Below are 23,990 nucleotides of genomic sequence, written 5' to 3' on the forward strand. Positions count from 1 at the left end.
TGCAGCTATATTTTTCTTTTTCTTTTTCTTCCTCCGCCATTGCGGTCTATGGCAGCCTATAGCAGCGTACATAGGAAAGTTATAAAATTTGGCACACTGATAGAGGACTGTCCAAAAAGTCTCCACAGCAAATTTGAAGTCTGTATCTATAACCCGCTAGCGCCACCAACAGTCCAAATTTGCACTTATGTATTTGCTTATAACTTCTGACCCTTATGTCCTAGACACTAAATTCTTGTATCCTCTGATTCCTTGGCTCAAGACGATTCAATTGGACCCTATGACGTCATTTTCCGTCATGAAAAATTTTCCGCCATTTTGATTTATTCATAAAACCTACTTTTGCGAACTTGTCCTAGAGCTTTCGCCCAATTGCCATGAAAAACGGTATGTAGCATTTAGAGACACTCAGGGCAAAAAGTTATTAAAAGAATTTTGATAAACCATTCCGTTTTCGTATAACACGTCAACAAATTTTACGTAGAGCCCAAAAAAACAGGTTTTAGTGTGTATCTTCGCCAATCTTATGTCTATTGACGCCAAACTTGGTAGTTGTGATGTCAGTGAGGATCTGAGGGGGCATGCAGACTTTCGTCACAGCACCACCTAGTGGTCATACGAATGTTGTACATGCTTATAACTTTGGCTCTGATCTGTGTTTTTTCACGGGACTTGTTTCGCTGAAGTCCAGAAAAGTTGCCGAGTCCAACGTTACCAAACATGCCAGATTTCGCCTTACGGTTAGCCCTGCGCAGCAAAACAGCACTTAAAAAACACACGCGAATATCTCCGCGAGCGTAATTCTGATCGACTCGAAAACATCATAGGAAGAATATTGCATTATCTTCTGAACAAAAAGTTCTATTGGCATTCTATTAAAATTTTCATCAGAAATGGCTGAAAATTGCAAAAAACGAAAAATTACCTTTAAATTTTGTGTTTTTACACATAAATGGTTATAACTTCGTAACGCAAAGAGATTTTTTCACCATATTTGATACGCTGATGTACGACCACAGTCTGAGGCTACACAAAAATAATTGTATGGTTGCACCACTAGTTGGCCTTATAATTTAACAAAACCTTTGAAATCAAGCCACCCTATGGTCATACAACTGTTTCTTCACTAAACTAAAGTGTATAGTCATAAAACTAGCTCGATGTAACACAGTTATGACCTGAGGTTGCATGCACAATTTTGTCATTGCGCCACCTACTGGTTTTGAGATAGAATATGGCATTTTTTTGCCTAAAACTACTGCAACAACACATCTAAAACCATGAGTCATCATGGATTATTCCTTTCATGGCTTTGACTATAATCACTAGTGGATGTCCATTTACTCTCTAGCAACCAATGAGAATACGTTATCAACTGTTTTTGCAAGAGCTTTTTCTCTGCATCAGAACATCGCAGAGACATGGGAGTGGGCTCTTTTGACTCATTAACACCACTGTAACATTTTGTGAGCTGAGTATTGCCACTAGAAGCACCACTCATTTTTACGTCAGTGTTCTAGTTATCAATGCTCGACGAAAGAGAGGGAGAGATTTCACTAAATGAGAACAGCTTTTTTGCTGATAACTGTTATATTGTTTTTCTGAAATCAAGAGATTTTCCTAGGTACTTTAAACTGCTCATCCGAAGTCAACTTTACTTTCTGCTGTGCCCTTTTTGGCTTGACCCCGGTGATTGCTGCTTGCAGCTATATTTAGGGGTCAAGCCCAGAATGGGCGAAGACCCCTATTGTATCTGTTAGTTTTCTTTTTATTATTAGTTATTCTTCTTCCGCCATTGCGGTCTATGGCAGCCCATAGAACCGTACGTAGGAAAGTTATGAAATTTGGCACACTGATAAAGGACAGTCAAATGTGTCCCCACAGCAAATTTGGAGTCTCTATCTCTAACCCCCTAGCGCCACCAACAGTCCAAAGTTGCACTTACGTTTTTGCTTATAACTTCTGATCCGTAAGTCCCAGAAACGAAATTCTTGTTTCCTCTGATTCCTTGGCTCAAGCGGATTCGATTAGACCCTATGACGTCATTTTCCGTCATGAAATTTTTTCCGCCATTTTGAATTCTTCGTAAAACCTACTTTTGCGAACTCGTCCTAGAGTTTTTACCCGATTGCCGCGAAAATTGGTATGTAGCATCTAGAGACCCTCACGGCAAAAAGTTATCAAAAGAATTTCGATAAACCAATCCGTTGTCGTATAGCGCGTCAACAAAATTTTCGTAGAGGGCAAAAAAACAGATTTTAGGCTGTATCTTCGTCAAACTTAGGCCTATTGACACAACACTTGGTACTTGTGATGCCAGTCAGGAACTGAGTGTGCATGCACAGTTTCGTCGCAGCGCCACCTAGTGGCCAGACAGATGTTTTTTACACCTATAACTTTGGCTGTGATCAACGTATTTTGACGGGACTTGATTTTTAGGAGTCCTGAATAGTCGCCGAGTCCAACGATACCAAACATGCCAGATTTCGCCTTACGGTTAGCTCTGCGCAGCAAAACAGCACTTAAAAAACACGCGCGAATATCTCCGCGAGCGTAATTCTGATCGACTCGAAAACATCATAGGAAGAATATTGCATTACCTTCTGAACAAAAAGTTCTATTGGCACTATATTAAAATTTTCATCAGAAATGGCCGAAAATTGCAAAAAACGAAAAATTACCTTTACATTTTGTGTTTTTACACATAAATGGTTATAACTTCGTAACGCAAAGAGATTTTTTCACCATATTTGCTACGCTGATGTACGACCACAGTCTGAGGCTACACAAAAAAAATTGTATGCTTGCACCACTAGTTGGCCTTATAATTGAACAAAACCTTTGAAATCAAGCCACCCTATGGTCATACAACTGTTTCTTCACTAAACTAAAGTGTATAGTCATAAAACTAGCTAGATGTAACACATTTATGACCTGAGGTTGCATGCACGAATTTTGTCATTGCGCCACCTACTGGTTTTGAGATAGAATATGGCATTTTTTGCCTAATACTACTGCAACAACACATCTAAAACCATGAGTCATCATGGATTATTCCTTTCATGGCTTTGACTATAATCACTAGAGGATGTCCATTTACTCTCTAGCAACCAATGAGAATACGTTATCAACTGTTTTTGCAAGAGCTTTTTCTCTGTATCAGAACATCACAGAGACATGGGGATGGTCTCTTTTGACTCTTTTAACTTGTTGTAACATGTTGTGACCCATGTTTGCCCACTGTAAGCATCACATACATGTCCTTCAGTGCTCTAATGTTCCATGATTGTCAATAACCGAAGGACAGTTGCAGTAGACAAGAATATAGATTATTTTTGTTGATTACCTTTGCATTTTTTCATCTGAAATCATTAGGTTTACCTAGGTTCTTCAGTCTGCTTATCCAAACGCAACTTTACATCCTTCTGTGCCCTTTTCGGCTTGACCCCGGTATTGCTGCTTGCAGCTATATTTAGGGGTCAAGCCCCGAAGGGGCGTAGAACCCTATTGTTATTGTTAGTTTTCTTATTATTATTATTAGGGGTCAAGCCCCGAAGGGGCGAAGACCCCTATTGTATTTGTTAGTTTTCTTATTATAATAATTAGGGGTCAAGCCCAGAATGGGCGAAGACCCCTATTGTATCCGTTAGTTTTCTTTTTATAATAATAATTATTATTCCTCCGCCATTGCGGTCTATGGCAGCCCATAGAACCGTACGTAGGAAAGTTATGAAATTTGGCACACTGATAAAGGACACTCCAATGTGTCCCCATAGCAAATTTGGAGTCTCTATGTCTAACCCGCTAGCGCCACCAACAGTCCAAAGTTGCACTTATGTTCTTGCTTATAACTTCTGATCCGTAAGTCCTAGAAACAAAATTCTTGCTTCCTCTGATTCCTTGGCTCAAGACGATTCGATTGGACCCTATGACGTCATTTTCCGTCATGAAAATTTTTCCGCCATTTTGAATTATTCGTAAAACCTACTTTTGCGAACTCGTCCTAGAGCTTTTGCCCGATTTCCACGAAAATCGGTATGCAGCATCTACAGACCCTCACGGCAAAAAGTTATGGAATTCATTTCAATTCGTCAGTCCGTTTCCGTAAACCACGTCAAAGAATTTTATGTAGAGCTCAAAAAAATGGATTTGAGGATGTATCTTCGGCAAACTTAAGCCTATTGACACGATACTTGGTACTTGTGATGCCAGTCAGGAACTACGGGTGCATGCAGAGTTTCGTCACAGCGCCACCTAGTGGTCAGACTTATGCTTTACACGCCTATAACTTTGGCTCCGATTGACGTATTTTCACGGGACTTGTTTCTTTAGAGTTCTGAATAGTTGCCGAGTCCAACGATTCCAAACATGCCAGAATTCGCCTTACGGTTAGCCCTGAGCAGCAAAACAGCACTTAAAAAACACGTGCGAATATCTTCGCGAGCGTTATTCTGATCGACTTGAAAACACCATAGGAAGAACATTGCATTACCTTCTGAACAAAAAGTTCTATTGGCGTTATATTAAAATTTTCATCAGAAATGGCCGAAAATTGCAAAAAACGAAAAATTACCTTTGAATTTTGTGTTTTTTACACATAAATGGTTATAACTTCGCAACGAAAAGAGATTTTTTCACCAGATTTGATACGCTGATGTACGAGCAAAGTCTGAGGCCACACAAAAAAAATGGTATGCCTTCACCACTAGTTGGCCTTATAATTGGACAAAACCTTTCATATCAAGCAAGCCCTATGGTCATACAACTATTTCTTTGCTGAACTAAAGTGTATAGTCAGGAAACTAGCTAAATGTAACGCAGTCATGCCCTGAGGTTGCATGCACAATTTTGTCATAGCGCCACCTAGTGGCTTGGAGACAGAAAATAGCAAATTTTGCCTAAAACTACTGCAACAACACATCTAAAATCATAAGTCATCATGGATTCTTCATTTCATGGCTTGGACTATAATCACTGGTGGATGTGAATCTACTCTCTAGCAACCAATGAGAATACCTAATCAACTGTTTTTGAAAGAGCTTTTTCTTTGCATCAGAACATCGTAGAGACATGGGGATGGTCTCTTTTGACTGATTTAACTTGTTGTAACATGTTGTGACCCATGTTATGCCACTGCAAACATCACTCACATGTCCTTCAGTGCTCTAATGTTCCATGATTGTCAATAACAGAAGGACGATTGCAGGAGACAAGAACATAGATTATTTTTGTTGATTACTTTTGCGTTTTTTTCTTTTGAAATCATGAGGTTTACCTAGGTTCTTTAGTATTCTTATCCAAACCCAATTTTACACCCTTCTGTGCCCTTTTCGGCTTGACCCCGGTATTGCTGCTTGCAGCTATATTTAGGGGTCAAGCCCCGAAGGGGCGTAGAACCCTATTGTTATTGTTAGTTTTTAGGGGTTCAAGCCCGTAGGGCTGAAACCCTATTGTATTTGTATGGATTTTTAGGGGTTCAAGCGCGAAGCGCTGAAACCCTATTGTAATTGTTAAGATTTTTATTATTATTATTCTGCCGTAAAACGGAATGTGCAGACCAAACCGTAAGGCCTAGAGACTTGAAACTTGGCCAAATGGTAGGACCCAATTTGGGGAGAGGTTGACAGAGTATCAACCCGATTGGCCTATAGGTGGCGCTATAACGACGGAAATCACGTTTATGCTCATAACTCCCAGAAATCTTGTCCAAATATCAAGTGTCTTATATCACTGGAATCCTTGCGTCAAGACGAACAAAACGTATATCTCCGATTTTATTTGCGCCTAGAATTTTTTTTCGCTATTTTCGATTTTGTCGAAAAAAATAAAAACGAACTAGTCCTAGGTTTTTCGACCGATCGGAACCTTTCCAGTGCTGTAATATTCCTTGGAGCGTGAATATCAAAAGTTATCAAAAAAAAGTTGAACTTTCGACTCACCGTCGTAAAGCCACGCCCAAACGCCCCCTATGGGCGGAGCCTCTAGGTCTTAAATGGCTATAACTTGGGATTAGAAAGAGGTATCGACACCAAATTTGGTGTATATATACAGGGGACTATTCTTGGCTCACGTTCAAATAATTGCGCCGCTTGACCACTAGTTGGCGTTATAACACCACCTCAACCTTTGAAGGGCTGTAGCTACAAAAGTGTGGGACCGATCAACTTGAAATTTGGCACAGTTGCTCTTGGTCTAGGGTACTATTAATGTCTAAAAGGAATTTTGCATGGCTCAAGAAACATGGCCGCCATCGGCCAATCAAGAAAAAGCAGCTATTAGACAGGGTTAACGAAGGCCGATCGAAACGAAACGCGGTGGGCCTGTTTGTCTCTTGGCCATGAAGGTCTGTGCAGAGTAAGAAAAAATTCGGCCTCCGGGGGGCGCTATCACGTTTTTTTAGTGTTTAAATTATTGTGTATTATGTAGTGTTTTAGATATCCACAAGATCCTCATATCATTTAATAGAGGTACTTACAATGAACAACTTTCCCTCAAGAAGCAACTGTCTCAGTAGAATCGTTTGTTAGATATTCATCATTTTCTTTTAAACCTACTTTTGCGAACTAGTCCTAGGTTTTTTGACCAATCTGAACCAATCCAGTGCTGGAATATTCCTTAGACATTGAATATCAATAATTATCAAAAAAAAGTTGAACTTTGCACTTGTCGTCGCAACACCACGGTCAAAAGTACGAAGAGGCGGTGCCACAAATACTTAAATGCCTATCATTTATGATAGGAATAAGATATCAACACGAAACTTGGTACACATATGTATAGACCTAGACTGAGTTCACATGCAAAAAAATTGCAGAGATTGTTCACTAGGTGGCGCAATAACCTAAGAACAAAAACGATGACTATAGCATATGTATACGACACATAAATATTTGTCTCACCTACTATTTTGCACATAACATCTGCTTTCAGATTCTTATAAGGGTCTATTAGGATAATTACATATCTTAGAAAACATGCCGACCAACAGCCAGCCAGCATTAACCATGTACGAGTCCAGCGATTACAACTAAACTGATGGGCTTTTTTGTCTTATGTTCTCAAGTGTCTGTGAGGATTTTTGGCTCATCATTCCGGAAATATTTGCATCTAGAACAATGGGTGTAACGTTAACTGTCCCCTAGATCAGTGGTTTTCAAAAGTATTCCTGGAAGCCCACTGCTCTGCACATATACAAAAGTCTTCTATTTTAAACAAATCCACTTTAATCATCAGTAGAGATTTGTATGAACTGAACTGATTGTGTCAGATGAGGGAATCATACAAAATGTGCTGAGCATTGGGTCTGGAGAAACCACTGTGTTTCAGTAAGTTGAAAGTACTGCTCTAGATGTTTATGTTTATATGAAAAACAATTTTGTGAATTTGCTGTACTATCTGGGCAAATATCAATATGAAACATAAAATAAACTTTTGCCGTTGTATTCCTAGATTTGATATGATGTCTCATCATCATCTTATGATGTGGGAACCATTTCTAACCTGTATTCGTTATTTCATTTGTAACTGCTGTTATGTTTCTTTTGTCCATGGGTTTGCATCTGCATGAAAATTATTATAAGATTCAATGATCTGCAGTCATTTACCTCATTAAAACTAAAAGACTTGAGGTTATCAATTCAAGCATTTTGAAATGTGACATTTTCAAAATGGGCCAGACTAAGTATATCTAACCAATTAACTAGTAATGTGAACCTTATGACAAAATATTATTAGTTTTATTAAGATCAGACAATATATGTCTTTCCAAGACTAGGGCTGGTTGAATAATTAAGTTAAAACTGTGTTTTAAGGACTAGTCTGAAGAACTAGTAGTTAGTTAGGGCTAATCAGTCTTACTATTTGGATTTAAATATAATTTAAATAATTTAAATATTTTTTCACATGATACTTAAAGCAGTTATGTTCAGTCATGAAGACAAAAATGTATGACTAACTTTTAAGACTAGTCTTAGAGATTAATGTTACTGACCATTGGTTTAAGTGTAGTTACAGACTAAAATTTAGGTTTATGTTTTAGTTGTCTTACTTGAAAATAGCTTACAATGGCCTATCTTTAAATATATCAGGGCCATAGTTTTGTCTTAAGATGTACACCAGTAATGTTTTTTAAAAGGTTTGTTTGTAAAAAGTACCTAAATGTTTTTAAATAACTAATGGCTAGTCATGCATCAATTTAAACCTGTGGGAAACAACCCAATAAAGTTATAAAGCTTCAAATGTTGTCTTAGAATTCTTCAAATCCTAAAGGTATGAAAAAGATTGCTGTAAATATGTGGATCCTTAAAGAACAGGCCAACATTAGAAATAATTACTAATAATCACACATAAAGAGAATATATATTTGGTTATCAGTAGCTTTAGTATTTTAATCTATTTTCCATGACATAAACATGTCATGATGTGTCTTATAAAGTTTTTAATAATTGTTTATAGAATTATTGCAATGAAATTGTAATGTTATGATATAATTGGTTGTTTTAAATGTAAATGATTTACTGAAAACTTACTCAAGCACAGCACATGTGTGAACACAAATAAGTGCTTAATAGCAAATCTGACTGACATTTGCTTAATGACATCATATTTGTTATTAACTCCATTGGATATAAACAACACATCTGGATCAGTTATGTATGGGCATAGCCAGTGGTTAACTCTTTCACCGCCAGCGTTTTTAAAAAAAGTTGCCAGCCAGCGCCAGCGTTTTTCATGATTTTCACCAAAGTTTATTGCCTTCCAGAAAATGTTCTTCTTTAAATATATAAACATACAATATACCAAATGAAAGAACAGACCCTCTGCTTTCAAACAGAAAAAAACGTTTCATCTTACCTTTAGTGGTTCTTTTGCAATCAGCTTTTGAATATGGGTAGGTTTTTGCAAAAACAACATATTTTGAGCAAAAAGCAGAGACAATTTCATTTTTTTGACGGACTTTTCATAGAGATCCCATTCAGAGCGATCTTTAAAACAGACACGGACATGCAGCAGCTTGGCATAGGGCAATACTTCCGGTTTTAAAAAGTTGCGGAAGGGCGCCACCTGGTGGATAATAGCGGTATTGCAGAAAGACGGATCTCGTCATTGGCGGGGAAGCGTTTTCTCTTAATTGACGAGATATCTCGTCAATGGCGGGGAAAGAGTTAAATAAAAAAATATGTAGAGCTTTAGTACTATTTAGCTTATTTCATTATTCATTTCAAGAACAAGAACATTGCATACATACAAGAGGATTACAATGTGCTTATTTAACATTTAACATAACAATGGATCAAATAAAATAAAAATAAAAAAATAAATTAACAATAACATGGGGATATTCTACAATAATTCAATAAAACAAAAGGTTTCAAAAATGTTATATATTTGCTTTGCTTTTTTTGACTTTTAACAGTTTCAAAATAATTTCTTAATTCCGTTCTAAATAAAATGCTATTGGGTTTATTATTTGCCCATTTTTGTTTATGGATGTGAAATTTTCCATATATAATCAATAAGTTGATTAACAAGTCTTTCTCCACACATTTACTTTTATAATACAAAAATATATCCTTACCAGATAACCGAATTATTATTTTGTGAGTTTAAATATCAAGCATTCCACATCAATCCAAAAAGATTGAGTAAATATACGTTGATAAAATAAATGTTTTATGGATTCTACTTCCAAATTGCAAATACAAGTAACCTCCATATCTCTTAAGAATCTGGAGACTACTTGTTTAACTGGATACATTAAATGAACCAATTTATAAGTAATTTGTCATGGTGGAATCCGTGTCATGTTTTGTGTCTGTTCCGATTGTCGTCACCTGGACTCTTGTTAATTAATTACCTGCCTCATCACACCTGTGTATCGTTAGTCTGTTTGTATATATACCCCTGCCTGTTGTATGTTCACTTGCCGGATGATTGTCGCTGATTCCCTGTCTGTTCCTGTGTTCTACGTTTTAGTGTTCCTGTGTTTATTTACCTGCCTGTTGTTTGATTCTAGTGTTTTGTTTCTTGGTTATTATTAAATGTTATTTATTCATCTCGAACTCTGCACATGCGTCCTACTTCCTGATCTCATGTTCCCGGTCGTGACATAATTTCTTTAACCTTATTCGTGAGACAGTATATATTTAATAAACCCCAAACCTCTTTCCATACAAGTTGACTATATAAGGAGTTCCAGTATGGTTTACATCTAGGCAAATATTCATTTCTACATAGTGTTCTTATAAGTTATTAAAAAAAACTGAGCATTATGTAAGGAGTTACAATCATAAGATGTATAACCTTGAAAGAGTTGAATAAGTCCACTAGGTATGACATCAAATACAACTGCAAATTCCTTAGCAGTTACTGGAATCTTATAGTGATTGAGGAATTTCACAATAATTAAAGAGGTGACCATCATCTTTAAATAACTGCCTCACTAATATTATATTATTATCATACCAATTTCTATAAAATAAGGATTTGTTTTTGTATAGAATATTCTTGTTATTCCAAATAACAGATCTATGTGGAGAAAAGTTATGTTTATATATGAGCATCCAAGATAAACAAACCTGTTTATGGAAACCTGACAGTTTTATGGGAACCTTGTTTATATCAAAATTGAATCGCAAAAAAAATTCCAAACCACCCAATTTCTTAAAAATCATTTCTAGTATGATGTTCCATATACTACCTTTCCAACTTCAGTTACTTTTTATCCACTTATTTTTAAAAACAGTTTTTAAAATCTAGTACATTTTAACCTCCTTCCTCAACTGGATTGCTTAGAATTGACTTTTTAATGTCAATACAAAACTAATGGCTAGTCATGCATCAATTTAAACCTGTGGGAAACAACCCAATAAAGTTATAAAGCTTCAAATGTTGTCTTAGAATTCTTCAAATCCTAAAGGTATGAAAAAGATTGCTGTAAATATGTGGATCCTTAAAGAACAGGCCAACATTAGAAATAATAACTAATAATCATACATAAAGAGAATATATATTTGGTTATCAGTAGCTTTAGTATTCTAATCTATTTTCCATGACATAAACATGTCATGATGTGTCTTATAAAGTTTTTAATAATTGTTTATAGAATTATTGCAATGAAATTGTAATGTAATGATACAATTGGTTGTTTTAAATGTAAATGATTTACTGAAAACTTACTCTAGCACAGCACATGTGTGAACACAAATAAGTGCTTAATAGCAAATCTGACTGACATTTGCTTAATGACATCATATTTGTTATTAACTCCATTTGATATAAACAACACATCTGGATTTGTTATGTTTAGGCCTACTATAATATGACAGAAGCTGTCATCTGAAATACTTGTATGTTTGCACATAATATTTATGTCAAAGAATATATATGTTCTATAAGAACAATTACGTTTGTTAATAAAAAAAATAGTCTAAAAGATTTAAACAAGCAACCATTTAGTAAGACCTACAGAATATATCTCTATGAACTAAAATGACTGTTTCAGATGAGAGAAACATACAAAATGTGCAGAGCATGTTTGTGTATATGTTCCTTTTGTCCATAAAAATATATACGGTTTAATAACTTGCATACCTCACTTTATTTACCTAATTAAAACAGAAAGCCTTCATGGAACTCGATTAAAGGACATGAACATGAATCTGCTAAATGAAATGATATTTGTTATTGACACGATTTAATAACATCATCCACCATTCAGATAAAGTATCTGGTTATGTTTTATTAAATTGTTTCAGTTCTTACACTCAACAACAGTAAAGCCAGTGCAGTACAATTTTCTCTACACTGTATAAATATATATATATATATATATATATATATCAAATACAAAAACAACTTTGCAGAAGTATAGCTATCACACAGTCATTTTGAAAACGGCTCTGACGAACGGCCCCTAAAGCTTATGACAAAGCATACAATGTATTATTGAGATCAGGCAATATACTCAAATTCCTTATTGTGGTTTTTAGGTGCAATTTTCCGTTATGTCCACTAGATGGTAGAAGAGGATCAATCACTGGCTGACATTTGCACTCACAGAAAACACAGATGATGATTACTCTTTAACTAAGTTTACTATTAATAGAAATCTGTTCACATTTAAAGGTGCAGTGTGTAAATTTTAGAAGGATCTCTTGACAGAAATGCAAAATGATATAAAAAACTATATTATCAGGGGTATATAAAGACCTTTCATTATGAACCGGTATGTGTTTATTACCTTAGAACGAGACCTTTTTATCTACATACACCGAGTGTCCCCTTACATGGAAGTCACCATTTTGTGGCGCCATTTTTCTACAGAAGCCCCTAACGGACTTTTTTTACTAAGTTGTCTACGACGATGACATGTTTGTCTGGTGGCGGCTACCGTAGCTTCTCTATGTGTTTCAAAAGCGAGGGGTGAGCAGTGGACTAAGCCATTGGTTGCAATTCGTGACCTCACCACTAGACGCCGCTAAAATGTACACACTGCACTTTTAACTTCATGATTTTACTGTTATAATATTAAAATCACATTTAGTTAAAGACTACCACTTCAATTGTTCTGAGTTATCAGTTTTAACACTCATGTCATTTTATGAAAGCTGTGAAACGTGAACATAATTTTGGAGGCACTTACACGACATTTGCAGTAAGAATTATATATTTTTAGTTTTTTATAAAAAAAACCATACCAAATGAGTGTGTAACCATGTCAATATTAAGTCTTGTTCTTTAACAGTCTTGTTTCTCCTTTCTCAGATAAACGTGTGTGTGTACAATATACAATGCAGAATATCTATATGGCCATGTCCTTAAACGTCTTGTGATCTAAATGGCTTGAACCCCGGTAATCGCTGCTAGCAGCTATATTTATTATTCTTTTTATTATTTTTCTTCTGCCGTAAAACGGATCGTGCAGACCAAACCGTAAGGCCTAGAGACTTGAGTCTTGGCCAAATGGTAGGTCTCATTCGTGCGCGAAGATGACAGAGTGTCACCCCAATCGGCCTATGGGTGGCGCTATAGCGATAACAAACGCGTTGATGCTCATAACTCCCACAAATCTTGTCCAAATGTCAAGTGTCTTATATCACTGGAATCCTTGCGTCAAGACGAACAAAACGTATATCTCCGATTTCATTTCCGTCATTAAATTTTTTTCGCTATTTTCGATTTTGTCGAAAAAAATAAAAACGAACTAGTCCTAGGTTTTTCGTCCGATCGGAACCGTTCCAGTGCTGTAATATTCCTTGGAGTGTGAATATCAAAAGTTATCAAAAAAAAATTGAACTTTCGACTCACGGTCGTAAAGCCACGCCCAAACGCCCCCAATGGGCGGAGCCTCTTGGACTTAAATGGCTATAACTTGGGATTGGAAAGAGGTATCGACACCAAATTTGGTACACATATACAATGGACTATTCTGGGGTCACGAAACAAAAATTGCGCCGCTTGACCACTAGCTGGCGCTATAAGACCACCTCAACTTTGAAGGTCTGTAACTACAGAAATATGGGACCGATCAACTTGACATTTGGCACCGGTGCTCCTGGTCTAGGGTACTATCTGTGTCTTAAAGGAATTTCGCGTAGCTCAAAAAACATGGCCGCCATCGGCCAATCAAGAAAAAGCAGGTATTAGACAGGGTTAACGGAGGCCGATCAAAACGAAACGTGTTGGGCCTGTTTGTCTCTTGGCCATGAAGGCCTGTGCAGAGTAAGAAAAAATTTGGCCTCCGGGAGGCGCTATCACGTTTTTTCAGTGTTTAAGTGATTGTGTATTATGCAGTGTTTTAGATATCAACAAGATCCTCATATCATTTAATAGAGGTACTTATAATGAACAACTTTCCCTCAAGCAGCACTTGTCTCAGTCGAATCGTTTGTTAGATATTCATCATTTTCTTATAAACCTACTTTTGCGAACTAGTCCTAGGTTTTTTGACCGATCTGAACCAATCCAGTGCTGGAATATTCCTTACACACTGAATATCAATAATTATCAAAAAAAAGTTGAACTTTGCACTCGTCGTTGCAATACCACGGTCAAAAGTACGAAGAGGCGGTGCCACAAATACTTAAATGGCTATCATTTATGATAGGAATCAGATATCAACACGAAATTTGGTACACATATGTATAGACCTAGGCCGAGGTCACATGCAAAAAATTGCAGAGATTGTCCAATAGGTGGCGCTATAACCTAAGAACAAAGAATGATGACTATAGCATATGTATACGACACATAAATATTTGTCTGACCTACTTGTTATTTTGCACTTAACATCTGCTTTCAGATTCTTATAAGGGTCTATTAGGATAATTACATATCTTAGAAAACATGCGACCAACAGCCAGCCAGCATTAACCATGTACGTGTCCAGTGTAATGGTGTGCGATTACAACTAAACTGATGGGCCTGTTTGTCTTATGTTCTCAAGTGTCTGTGAGGATTTTTGGCTCATCATTCTGGAAATATTTGCATCTAGAACAACAGGTGTTACGTTAACTGTACCCTAGATCAGTGGTTCTCAAAATTATTCCTGGAGGCCCACTGCTCTGCACATATACAAAAGTCTTCTATTTTAAACAAATCTACTTTAATGATAAGTAGAGATTTTTATGAACTGAACTGATTGTGTCAGATGAGAGAATCATACAAAATGTGCCGAGCATTGGGTCTCGAGAAACCACTGCTTTTCACTGAGTTTGAAAGTACTGCTCTAGATGTTTATGTTTATATGAAAAACAATTTTGTGAATTTACTGTACTATATCTATTTTATTTTATAATCAAATCATCAAAATGTATTAAAACTGTTTTCTATTAAAAAAACAACAATAGTATTAAATGACAAATAATCGAGTAATAATTATAGTTGTCATCATCAAGACTTTTCACTGTATTATACATTTTATTTTGAATTCAAGTGAATGTGTCTGTTAATCAGTAAATAATTTAAATATTTTTTCACGTGATAATTAAAACAGTTATGTTCAATCGTGAAGATAAAAATGTATGACTAACTTTGAATACTAGTCTTAGAGATTAATGTTACTGACCATTGGTTTAAGTGTAGTTCCAGACTAAAATTTAGGCTTAAGTTTTAGTTGTCTTACTTGAAAATAGCTTACACTGGCCTACCTTTATATATATCTGGGCTATAGTGTTGTCTTAAGATGTACACCATTAATGTTTTTTAAAAGGTTTGTTTGTAAAAAAGTACCTAAATGTGTTTAAATAACTAATGGATAGTCATACATCAATTTAACCTGTGGGAAACAACCCAATAAAGTTATAAAGCTTCAAATGTTGTCTTAGAATTCTTCAAATCCTAAAGGTATGAAAAAGATTGCTGTAAATATGTGGGTTCTTAAAGAACAGGCCAACATTAGAAATAATAACTAATAATCATACATAAAGAGAATACTTATTTGGTTATAAGTAGCTTTAGTATTCTAATCTATTTTCCATGACATAAACATGTCATGATGTATCTTATAAAGTTTTTAATAATTGTTTATAGAATTATTGCAATGAAATTGTAATGTTATGATGCAATTGGTTAATTTAAATGTAAATGATTTACTGAAAACTTACACTAGCACAGCGCATGTGTAAAAAACAAATAAGCACTTGTCTCAGTCGAATCATTTGTTAGATATTCATCATTTTCTTTTAAACCTACTTTTGCGAACTAGTCCTAGGTTTTTTGACCGATCTGAACCAATCCAGTGCTGGAATATTCCTTACACACTGAATATCAATAATTATCAAAAAAAAGTTGAACTTTGCACTCGTCGTTGCAATACCACGGTCAAAAGTACGAAGAGGCGGTGCCACAAATACTTAAATGGCTATCATTTATGATAGGAATCAGATATCAACACGAAATTTGGTACACATATGTATAGACCTAGGCCGAGGTCACATGCAAAAAATTGCAGAGATTGTCCAATAGGTGGCGCTATAACCTAAGAACAAAGAATGATGACTATAGCATATGTATACGACACATAAATATTTGTCTGACCTACTTGTTATTTTGCATATAACATCTGCTTTCAGATTCTTATAAGGGTCTATTAGGATAATTACATATCTTAGAAAACATGCCGACCAACAGCCACCCAGCATTACGCATGTACGAGTCCAGCGTAATGGTCTGCGATTACAACTAAAGTGATGGGCCTGTTTGTATTATGTTCTCAAGTGTCTGTGAGGATTTTTGGCTCATCATTCCGGAAATATTTGCATCTAGAACAACGGGTGTTACGTTAACTGTCCCCTAGATCAGTGGTTCTCAAAACTATTCCTGGATGCCCACTGCTCTGCACATATACAAAAGTCTTCTATTTTAAACAAATCCACTTTAATCATCAGTAGAGATTTGTATGAACTGAACTGATTGTGTCAGATGAGAGAATCATACAAAATGTGCCGAACATTGGTCTCGAGAAACCACTGTGGTTCACTGAGTTGAAAGTACTGCTCTAGATGTTTATGTTTATATGAAAAGCAATTTTGTGAATTTACTGTACTATATCTATTTTATTTTATAATCAAATCATCAAAATGTATTAAAACTGTTTTCTATTAAAAAAACAACAATAGTATTAAATGACAAATAATCGAGTAATAATTATAGTTGTCATCATCAAGACTTTTCACTGTATTATACATTTTATTTTGAATTCAAGTGAATGTGTCTGTTAACTTGAAATAAAATCTAATTATCTCTACTTCTGTTATCAAATTAAAATATGAACAATTTATATATATTAGTTTTACAAACTCACTACTATAATATTACAATCAAATAGTTTAAATTAAAACTTGTTTAAAGGTTGAACTGCAGATTAGTATGGTTTACATCTAGGCAAATATTATTTCTACATTCATTTCTGTTCTTATAAAAAAGTTATAAAAAATTTTTTCTAGAATATTTACTCCATTAATACATAACTCAGTATTATGTAAGGAGTTACAATCATAAGATGTATAACATTGACAGAGTTGAATAAGTCCACTAGGTATGGCATCAAATACAACTGCAAATTCCTTAGCAGTTACTGGAATCTTATAATGATTGAGGAATTCACAATAATTAAAGAGGTGACCATCATCTTTAAATAACTGCCTCACTAATATTATATTATTATCATACCAATTTCTATAAAATAAGGATCTGTTTCTTGTATAGAATATTCTTGTTATTCCAAATAACATATCTATGTGGAGAAAAGTTATGTTTATATATGAGCATCCAAGATAAACAAACCTGTTTATGGAAACCTGACAGTTTTATGGGAACCCTTGTTTATATCAAAATTGTATCGCAAAAACAATTCCAAACAACCCAATTTCTTTAAAATCTTTTCTGGTATGATGTTCCATATACTTCCTTTGCAACTTCAGTAACTTTTTATCCACTTATTTTTAAAAACACAGTTAGCCGTATTAAAATCTAGTAAAAAAATTGTATCCTCCTTTCTCAACTGGATTACATAGAATTGAATTTTTAATGTAATGCGATCTGTTCTTCCATATGAAATTAAACAAAATAATATCCAACTCTTTTATAACTGATTGTGGGACTTCTAATGCAAGAGCTGTATACACTATAGTTGTTAAAAGCTTTCACTGCTGGGTCCGTCGTTCATACGTAGATTACTCAATTAGCTGGATTTCATTGTTGACGATTTAGCTTCATGTTGAATTATTTGTTTCTTCTAAGGTCATCCTAGAGTTGTTGTTATAGTAACATGTCCGTAAGGTTAAAACTGCTCGGGATTCAAATTCAACTCGTAATAAAAAATGATACATTTAATATTTTAGTAATGTTATTTTAAAAACTATATAATATAAAAAACATAAATAAGACTAGTCTGAAGAACTAGTAGTTAGTTAGGGCTAATCAGTAAATAATTTAAATATTTTTTCACGTGATAATTAAAACAGTTATGTTCAATCGTGAAGATAAAAATGTATGACTAACTTTGAATACTAGTCTTAGAGATTAATGTTACTGACCATTGGTTTAAGTGTAGTTCCAGACTAAAATTTAGGCTTAAGTTTTAGTTGTCTTACTTGAAAATAGCTTACACTGGCCTACCTTTATATATATCTGGGCTATAGTGTTGTCTTAAGATGTACACCATTAATGTTTTTTAAAAGGTTTGTTTGTAAAAAAGTACCTAAATGTGTTTAAATAACTAATGGATAGTCATACATCAATTTAACCTGTGGGAAACAACCCAATAAAGTTATAAAGCTTCAAATGTTGTCTTAGAATTCTTCAAATCCTAAAGGTATGAAAAAGATTGCTGTAAATATGTGGGTTCTTAAAGAACAGGCCAACATTAGAAATAATAACTAATAATCATACATAAAGAGAATACTTATTTGGTTATAAGTAGCTTTAGTATTCTAATCTATTTTCCATGACATAAACATGTCATGATGTATCTTATAAAGTTTTTAATAATTGTTTATAGAATTATTGCAATGAAATTGTAATGTTATGATGCAATTGGTTAATTTAAATGTAAATGATTTACTGAAAACTTACACTAGCACAGCGCATGTGTAAAAAACAAATAAGCACTTGTCTCAGTCGAATCATTTGTTAGATATTCATCATTTTCTTTTAAACCTACTTTTGCGAACTAGTCCTAGGTTTTTTGACCGATCTGAACCAATCAAGTGCTAGAATATTCCTTAGACACTGAATATCAATAATTATCAAAAAAAAGTTGAACTTTGCACTCGTGGTCGCAACACCACGGTCAAAAGTACGAAGAGGCGGTGCCACAAATACTTAAATGGCTATCATTTATGATAGGAATGAGATATCAACACGAAATTTGGTACACATATGTATAGTCCTAGGCCGAGGTAACATGCAAAAAATTTCAGAGATTGTCCACCAGGTGGCGCTATAACCAAAGAACAAAGAACGATGACTATAGCATATGTATACAACACATAAATATTTGTCTGACCTACTTGTTATTTTGCATATAACATCTGCTTTCAGATTCTTATAAGGGTCTATTAGGATAATTACATATCTTAGAAAACATGCCGACCAACAGCCACCCAGCATTACGCATGTACGAGTCCAGCGTAATGGTCTGCGATTACAACTAAAGTGATGGGCCTGTTTGTATTATGTTCTCAAGTGTCTGTGAGGATTTTTGGCTCATCATTCCGGAAATATTTGCATCTAGAACAACGGGTGTTACGTTAACTGTCCCCTAGATCAGTGGTTCTCAAAACTATTCCTGGATGCCCACTGCTCTGCACATATACAAAAGTCTTCTATTTTAAACAAATCCACTTTAATCATCAGTAGAGATTTGTATGAACTGAACTGATTGTGTCAGATGAGAGAATCATACAAAATGTGCCGAACATTGGTCTCGAGAAACCACTGTGGTTCACTGAGTTGAAAGTACTGCTCTAGATGTTTATGTTTATATGAAAAGCAATTTTGTGAATTTGCTGTACTATCTGGGCAAATATCAATATGAAACATAAAATAAACTTTTGTATTCCAAGATTTGATGTGATGTCACATAGTGATGTGGGCACCATTTGTAACCTGTATTCGTTATTTAATTTGTAGCTGCTGTTATGTTCCTTTTGTCCATGGGTTTGCATCTGCATGAAAATTATTATAAGATTCAATGATTTGCAGTCATTTGCCTCATTAAAACTAAAAGACTTGAGGTAATCAATTCAAGCATTTTGAAATGTGGCATTTTCAAAATGGGCCAGACTAAGTATATCTAACTAATTAACTAGTAATCTGGGCATAGCCAGTGGTTAAATATAAAAATATGCAGAGCTTTAGTGCTATTTTTAGGCCTACTATAATATGACAGAGGCTGTCATCTGAAATACTTGTATGTTTGCACATAATATCTATGTCAAAGAATATATATGTTCTATAAGAACAATTACTTTTGTTAAAAAATACTCTAATACATTTAAACAAGCAAACATTTAGTAAGACCTACAGAATAGATCTCTATGAACTAAAATGACTGTTTCAGATGAGAGAAACATACAAAATGTGCAGAGCATGTTTGTGTATATGTTCCTTTTGTCCATAAAAATATATACGGTTTAATAACTTGCATACCTCACTTTATTTACCTAATTAAAACAGAAAGCCTTCATGGTACTCGATTTAAGGACATGAACATGAATCTGCTAAATGAAATGATATTTGTTATTGAGACGATTTAATAACACCATCCACCATTCAGATAACGTATCTGGTTGTTTTATTAAATTGTTTCAGTTTTTACACTCAACAACATTAAAGCCAGTGCAGTACAATTTTCTCTACACTGTATAAATTAATTTATATATATTTATATATATCAAATACAAAAACAACTTTGAAAAAGTATAGCTATCACACAGTCATTTTGAAAATGGCCCTGACGAACGGCCCCTAAAGTTTATGACAAAGCATACAATGTATTATTGAGATCAGGCAATATACTCAAATTCCTTATTGTGGTTTTTAGGTGCAATTTTCCGTTATGTCCACTAGATGGCAGAAGAGGATCAATCACTGGCTGACATTTGAACTCACAGAAAACACAGAAGATGATTACTCTTTAACTAATTCTACTATTAATAGAAATCTGTTCACATTTAAAGGTGCAGTGTGTAATTTTTAGAAGGATCTCTTGACAGAAATGCAAAATGATATACAAAACTATATTATCAGGGGTGTATAAAGACCTTTCATAATGAACCGGTATGCGTTTATTACCTTAGAATGAGACCTTTTTATCTACATACACCAAGGTCCCCTTACATGGAAGTCAACATTTTCTGGCGCCATTTTTCTACAGAAGCCCCTAACGGACAATTTTTTTACTAAGTTGTCTCCGACGATGACATGTTTGTCTGGTCGCGGCTACCGTAGCTTCTCTATGTGTTTCAAAAGCGAGGGGTGAGTAGTGGACTAAGCCATTGGTTGCAATTTGTGACCTCACCACTAGATGCCACTAAAATGTACACACTGCACCTTTAACTTCATGATTTTACTGTTATAATATTAAAATCAAATTTAGTGAAAGACTACCACTTCAATTGTTCTGAGTTGTCAGTTTTATCACTCATGTCACTTTATGATAGCTGTGAAACGTGAACATAATTTTGGAGGCACTTACACGACATTTGCAGTAAGAATTATATTTTTATGTTTTTTATTAAAAAAACTACATACAAAGTGGGGGTGTAACCATGTCAGTATTAAGTCTTGTTCTTTAACAGTCTTGTTTCTCCTTTCTCAGGTAAACGTGTGTGTGTATAATATACAATGCAGAATATCTATATGGCCATGTCCTTATTTTTTTATTTTTTTATTTAAATTAAGATCCCCATTAGCTACTCCATAAAGAAGCAGCTATTCTTCCTGGGGTCTTAGAATATTACCAACATATTAACATCAACGCTTTACAACAATGAAGACAAATAAGAAGTGATCACAACATTATCTAAATCATCTACACTCCACACACACGCATACACACACACACACACACACACACACACACACACACACACACACACACACACACACACACAACATAACCATATAACAATATTACAATATAAGCTCTACTATGTTCAAAATATCATAACTTATTGTGTAAAATATAATAATAACGTCACAATTGCCTTAGCTCATTAAACAATAACTATTAATTACAGTTACTCCAAGGTAAATAAATACAATCTCAATCTTTTAAAAAAACCAGCATTGCGACTCTCAGAAACCAAAAATAACGGGAGTGAGTTCCATGCCACCATTGCTCTATAATACAAAGTTCTTTGAAGTTGCTTTGTTCGACATACAGGTAACAAAAAACGCCCTTCACTTGATTGACGAGTAGAATAAGTATGAACATCACTGAAAAGAATCAACCTGTTATAAATAATTTCTGGTGCTTTTGTAATAATTATATTTTTTAAGAATTTAATAAGAGAATACTTAATTCTGCTTCTTACATGAAGCCATGCTAACTTATTATGCATATCCCTGATACTTGTTCTAAAAGAACAATTTAGAACAAGCCGAGATGCTTTATTTTGTGCAATCTGTAATCTGTTTAAATTATTTTCTGTAGTTGTAGCCCAAATGATGGAACAATAATCCAGATGACACAAAACAATTGATTCAACCAAAGTTTTCCGTATACGCATTGGTATAGATTTTCTCCAATGTCGAACTACAGCCATGCTCCTTCCCATTTTATTCAATATTGATTTAATCTGAATTTCAGGTCAACCTGCTATCCACAATCACACCTAGCAATTTGGCCTCAACCACTTGTTCTATAATCAAACCACCTACTGACAAGTACAGAGCAGGAGAATTTTTTAAAAGATGACTTGATCCCAGCATCATACATTTACTCTTCTCAACATTAATAATTAACGTATTATCCCTAATCCAATTTTCAATTAATTTTAGTTCATTAGTTAATAAAGTATTAAGTCTGGTAGAGTTATAATCCGATATGGAAATTGTCAAGTCATCTGCATATAGAGCAATAGTGGCACACCCCAACATAAAAGACAGATCATTTATAAAAATAGAAAATAACAATGGTCCAAGACAACTCCCTTGAGGCACCCCACAACGCAGAACCTTTGTCTCAGAATAACTACCATTAAACAATACATTAAACTCCCTATTAATAAGATAACTATAGATCCATTCGATTGCACCCATATCTAAATCACCAACTATATCCAACATATAACAGATTCGATCTAAACAAACTATAGGCGCATTGGGTGGCCTATAGCAGCAACCAACTAAGATAGACTTTAAATGTGGCAACTGTACCTCCAACCACAGCACTTCAACCCCAACACAACCAAGTTCCCGTCTTATTTTTACTGGAATTTGATCCTGAACATAAAATGCCACTCCTCCTCCATTAATATTTCTATCTTGTCTATATAATAAGTATCCATTTACATGCAACAAAGAACTATCTATAGATGCATCCAAATGCGTTTCAGATATTGCCAAAATATGTATATTATTATTTTTCAAAATCCCAGTTATATCATGCATCTTATTTCGCAAACTACAAATATTCAAATGAGCTATTTTTAACCCTTTCTTTAAGAATATTTTATCCAACACCATTTTTTATTTTACACTCAAAGTAATTTCTGACTAAACATAGTAAAGAGCTATCAAATAAACAAATAAAACAACAAAAACACGCAACACTCAAAAAAACACATACATACACATTCCCAGTGATACACTCCCCATTTGACAACATTTGTAAACAACAACTAATGGGATATTACCCAACTCAGACAAGCTTCTTATTTTACACATACAGTAGCTTCTGTGGTAATTGAATCATACAACATAAATCATCAATCAAACCAACCACTTAAACTCATTATTACCATTTAAACTAATATAATTAAACCGAGATACTGAAATCATATTAAAATTAGACCTTCAGAAACAGACTTAAATATGTCTGTAAACTAAATTATATACACAAAGTCTGTACCTACTTGGCCATCAATGTTCCTTCATACTTTGCATCACCGGTTCAACCACAGTCATATAGAATTTCTCTGCAGCTAAGTGATCAGTAAACTTGATGGTCTTTTCATTATAAGTCAAAATCAAAATAGCTGGATGCATGATCCCATGTATCACTCCCGCGCTCCACAACTTGTTCCTCACCTCACGGAAAAGCGCCCTGGCTTTAGCTGTTTCATCAGTAAAATCAGGAAAAATACGCAGTTTCATTCCACGAATCTCAAACAGCTTTTCTTTCTTGGCAAGACGTAGAATCTCATCTCTTGTATCCAACCTATGCATCCTCACAATCATTACGTGCTGACCAGATTTAGCCGCAGGTCCAATGCGGTGAGCATTTTCCACTTCAGGTGCGCGATGGAGTTTATCCTTAA

This window comes from Paramisgurnus dabryanus, chromosome 4 (assembly GCF_030506205.2).
Source record: "Paramisgurnus dabryanus chromosome 4, PD_genome_1.1, whole genome shotgun sequence".
In the NCBI taxonomy this organism is placed as follows: domain Eukaryota; kingdom Metazoa; phylum Chordata; class Actinopteri; order Cypriniformes; family Cobitidae; genus Paramisgurnus; species Paramisgurnus dabryanus.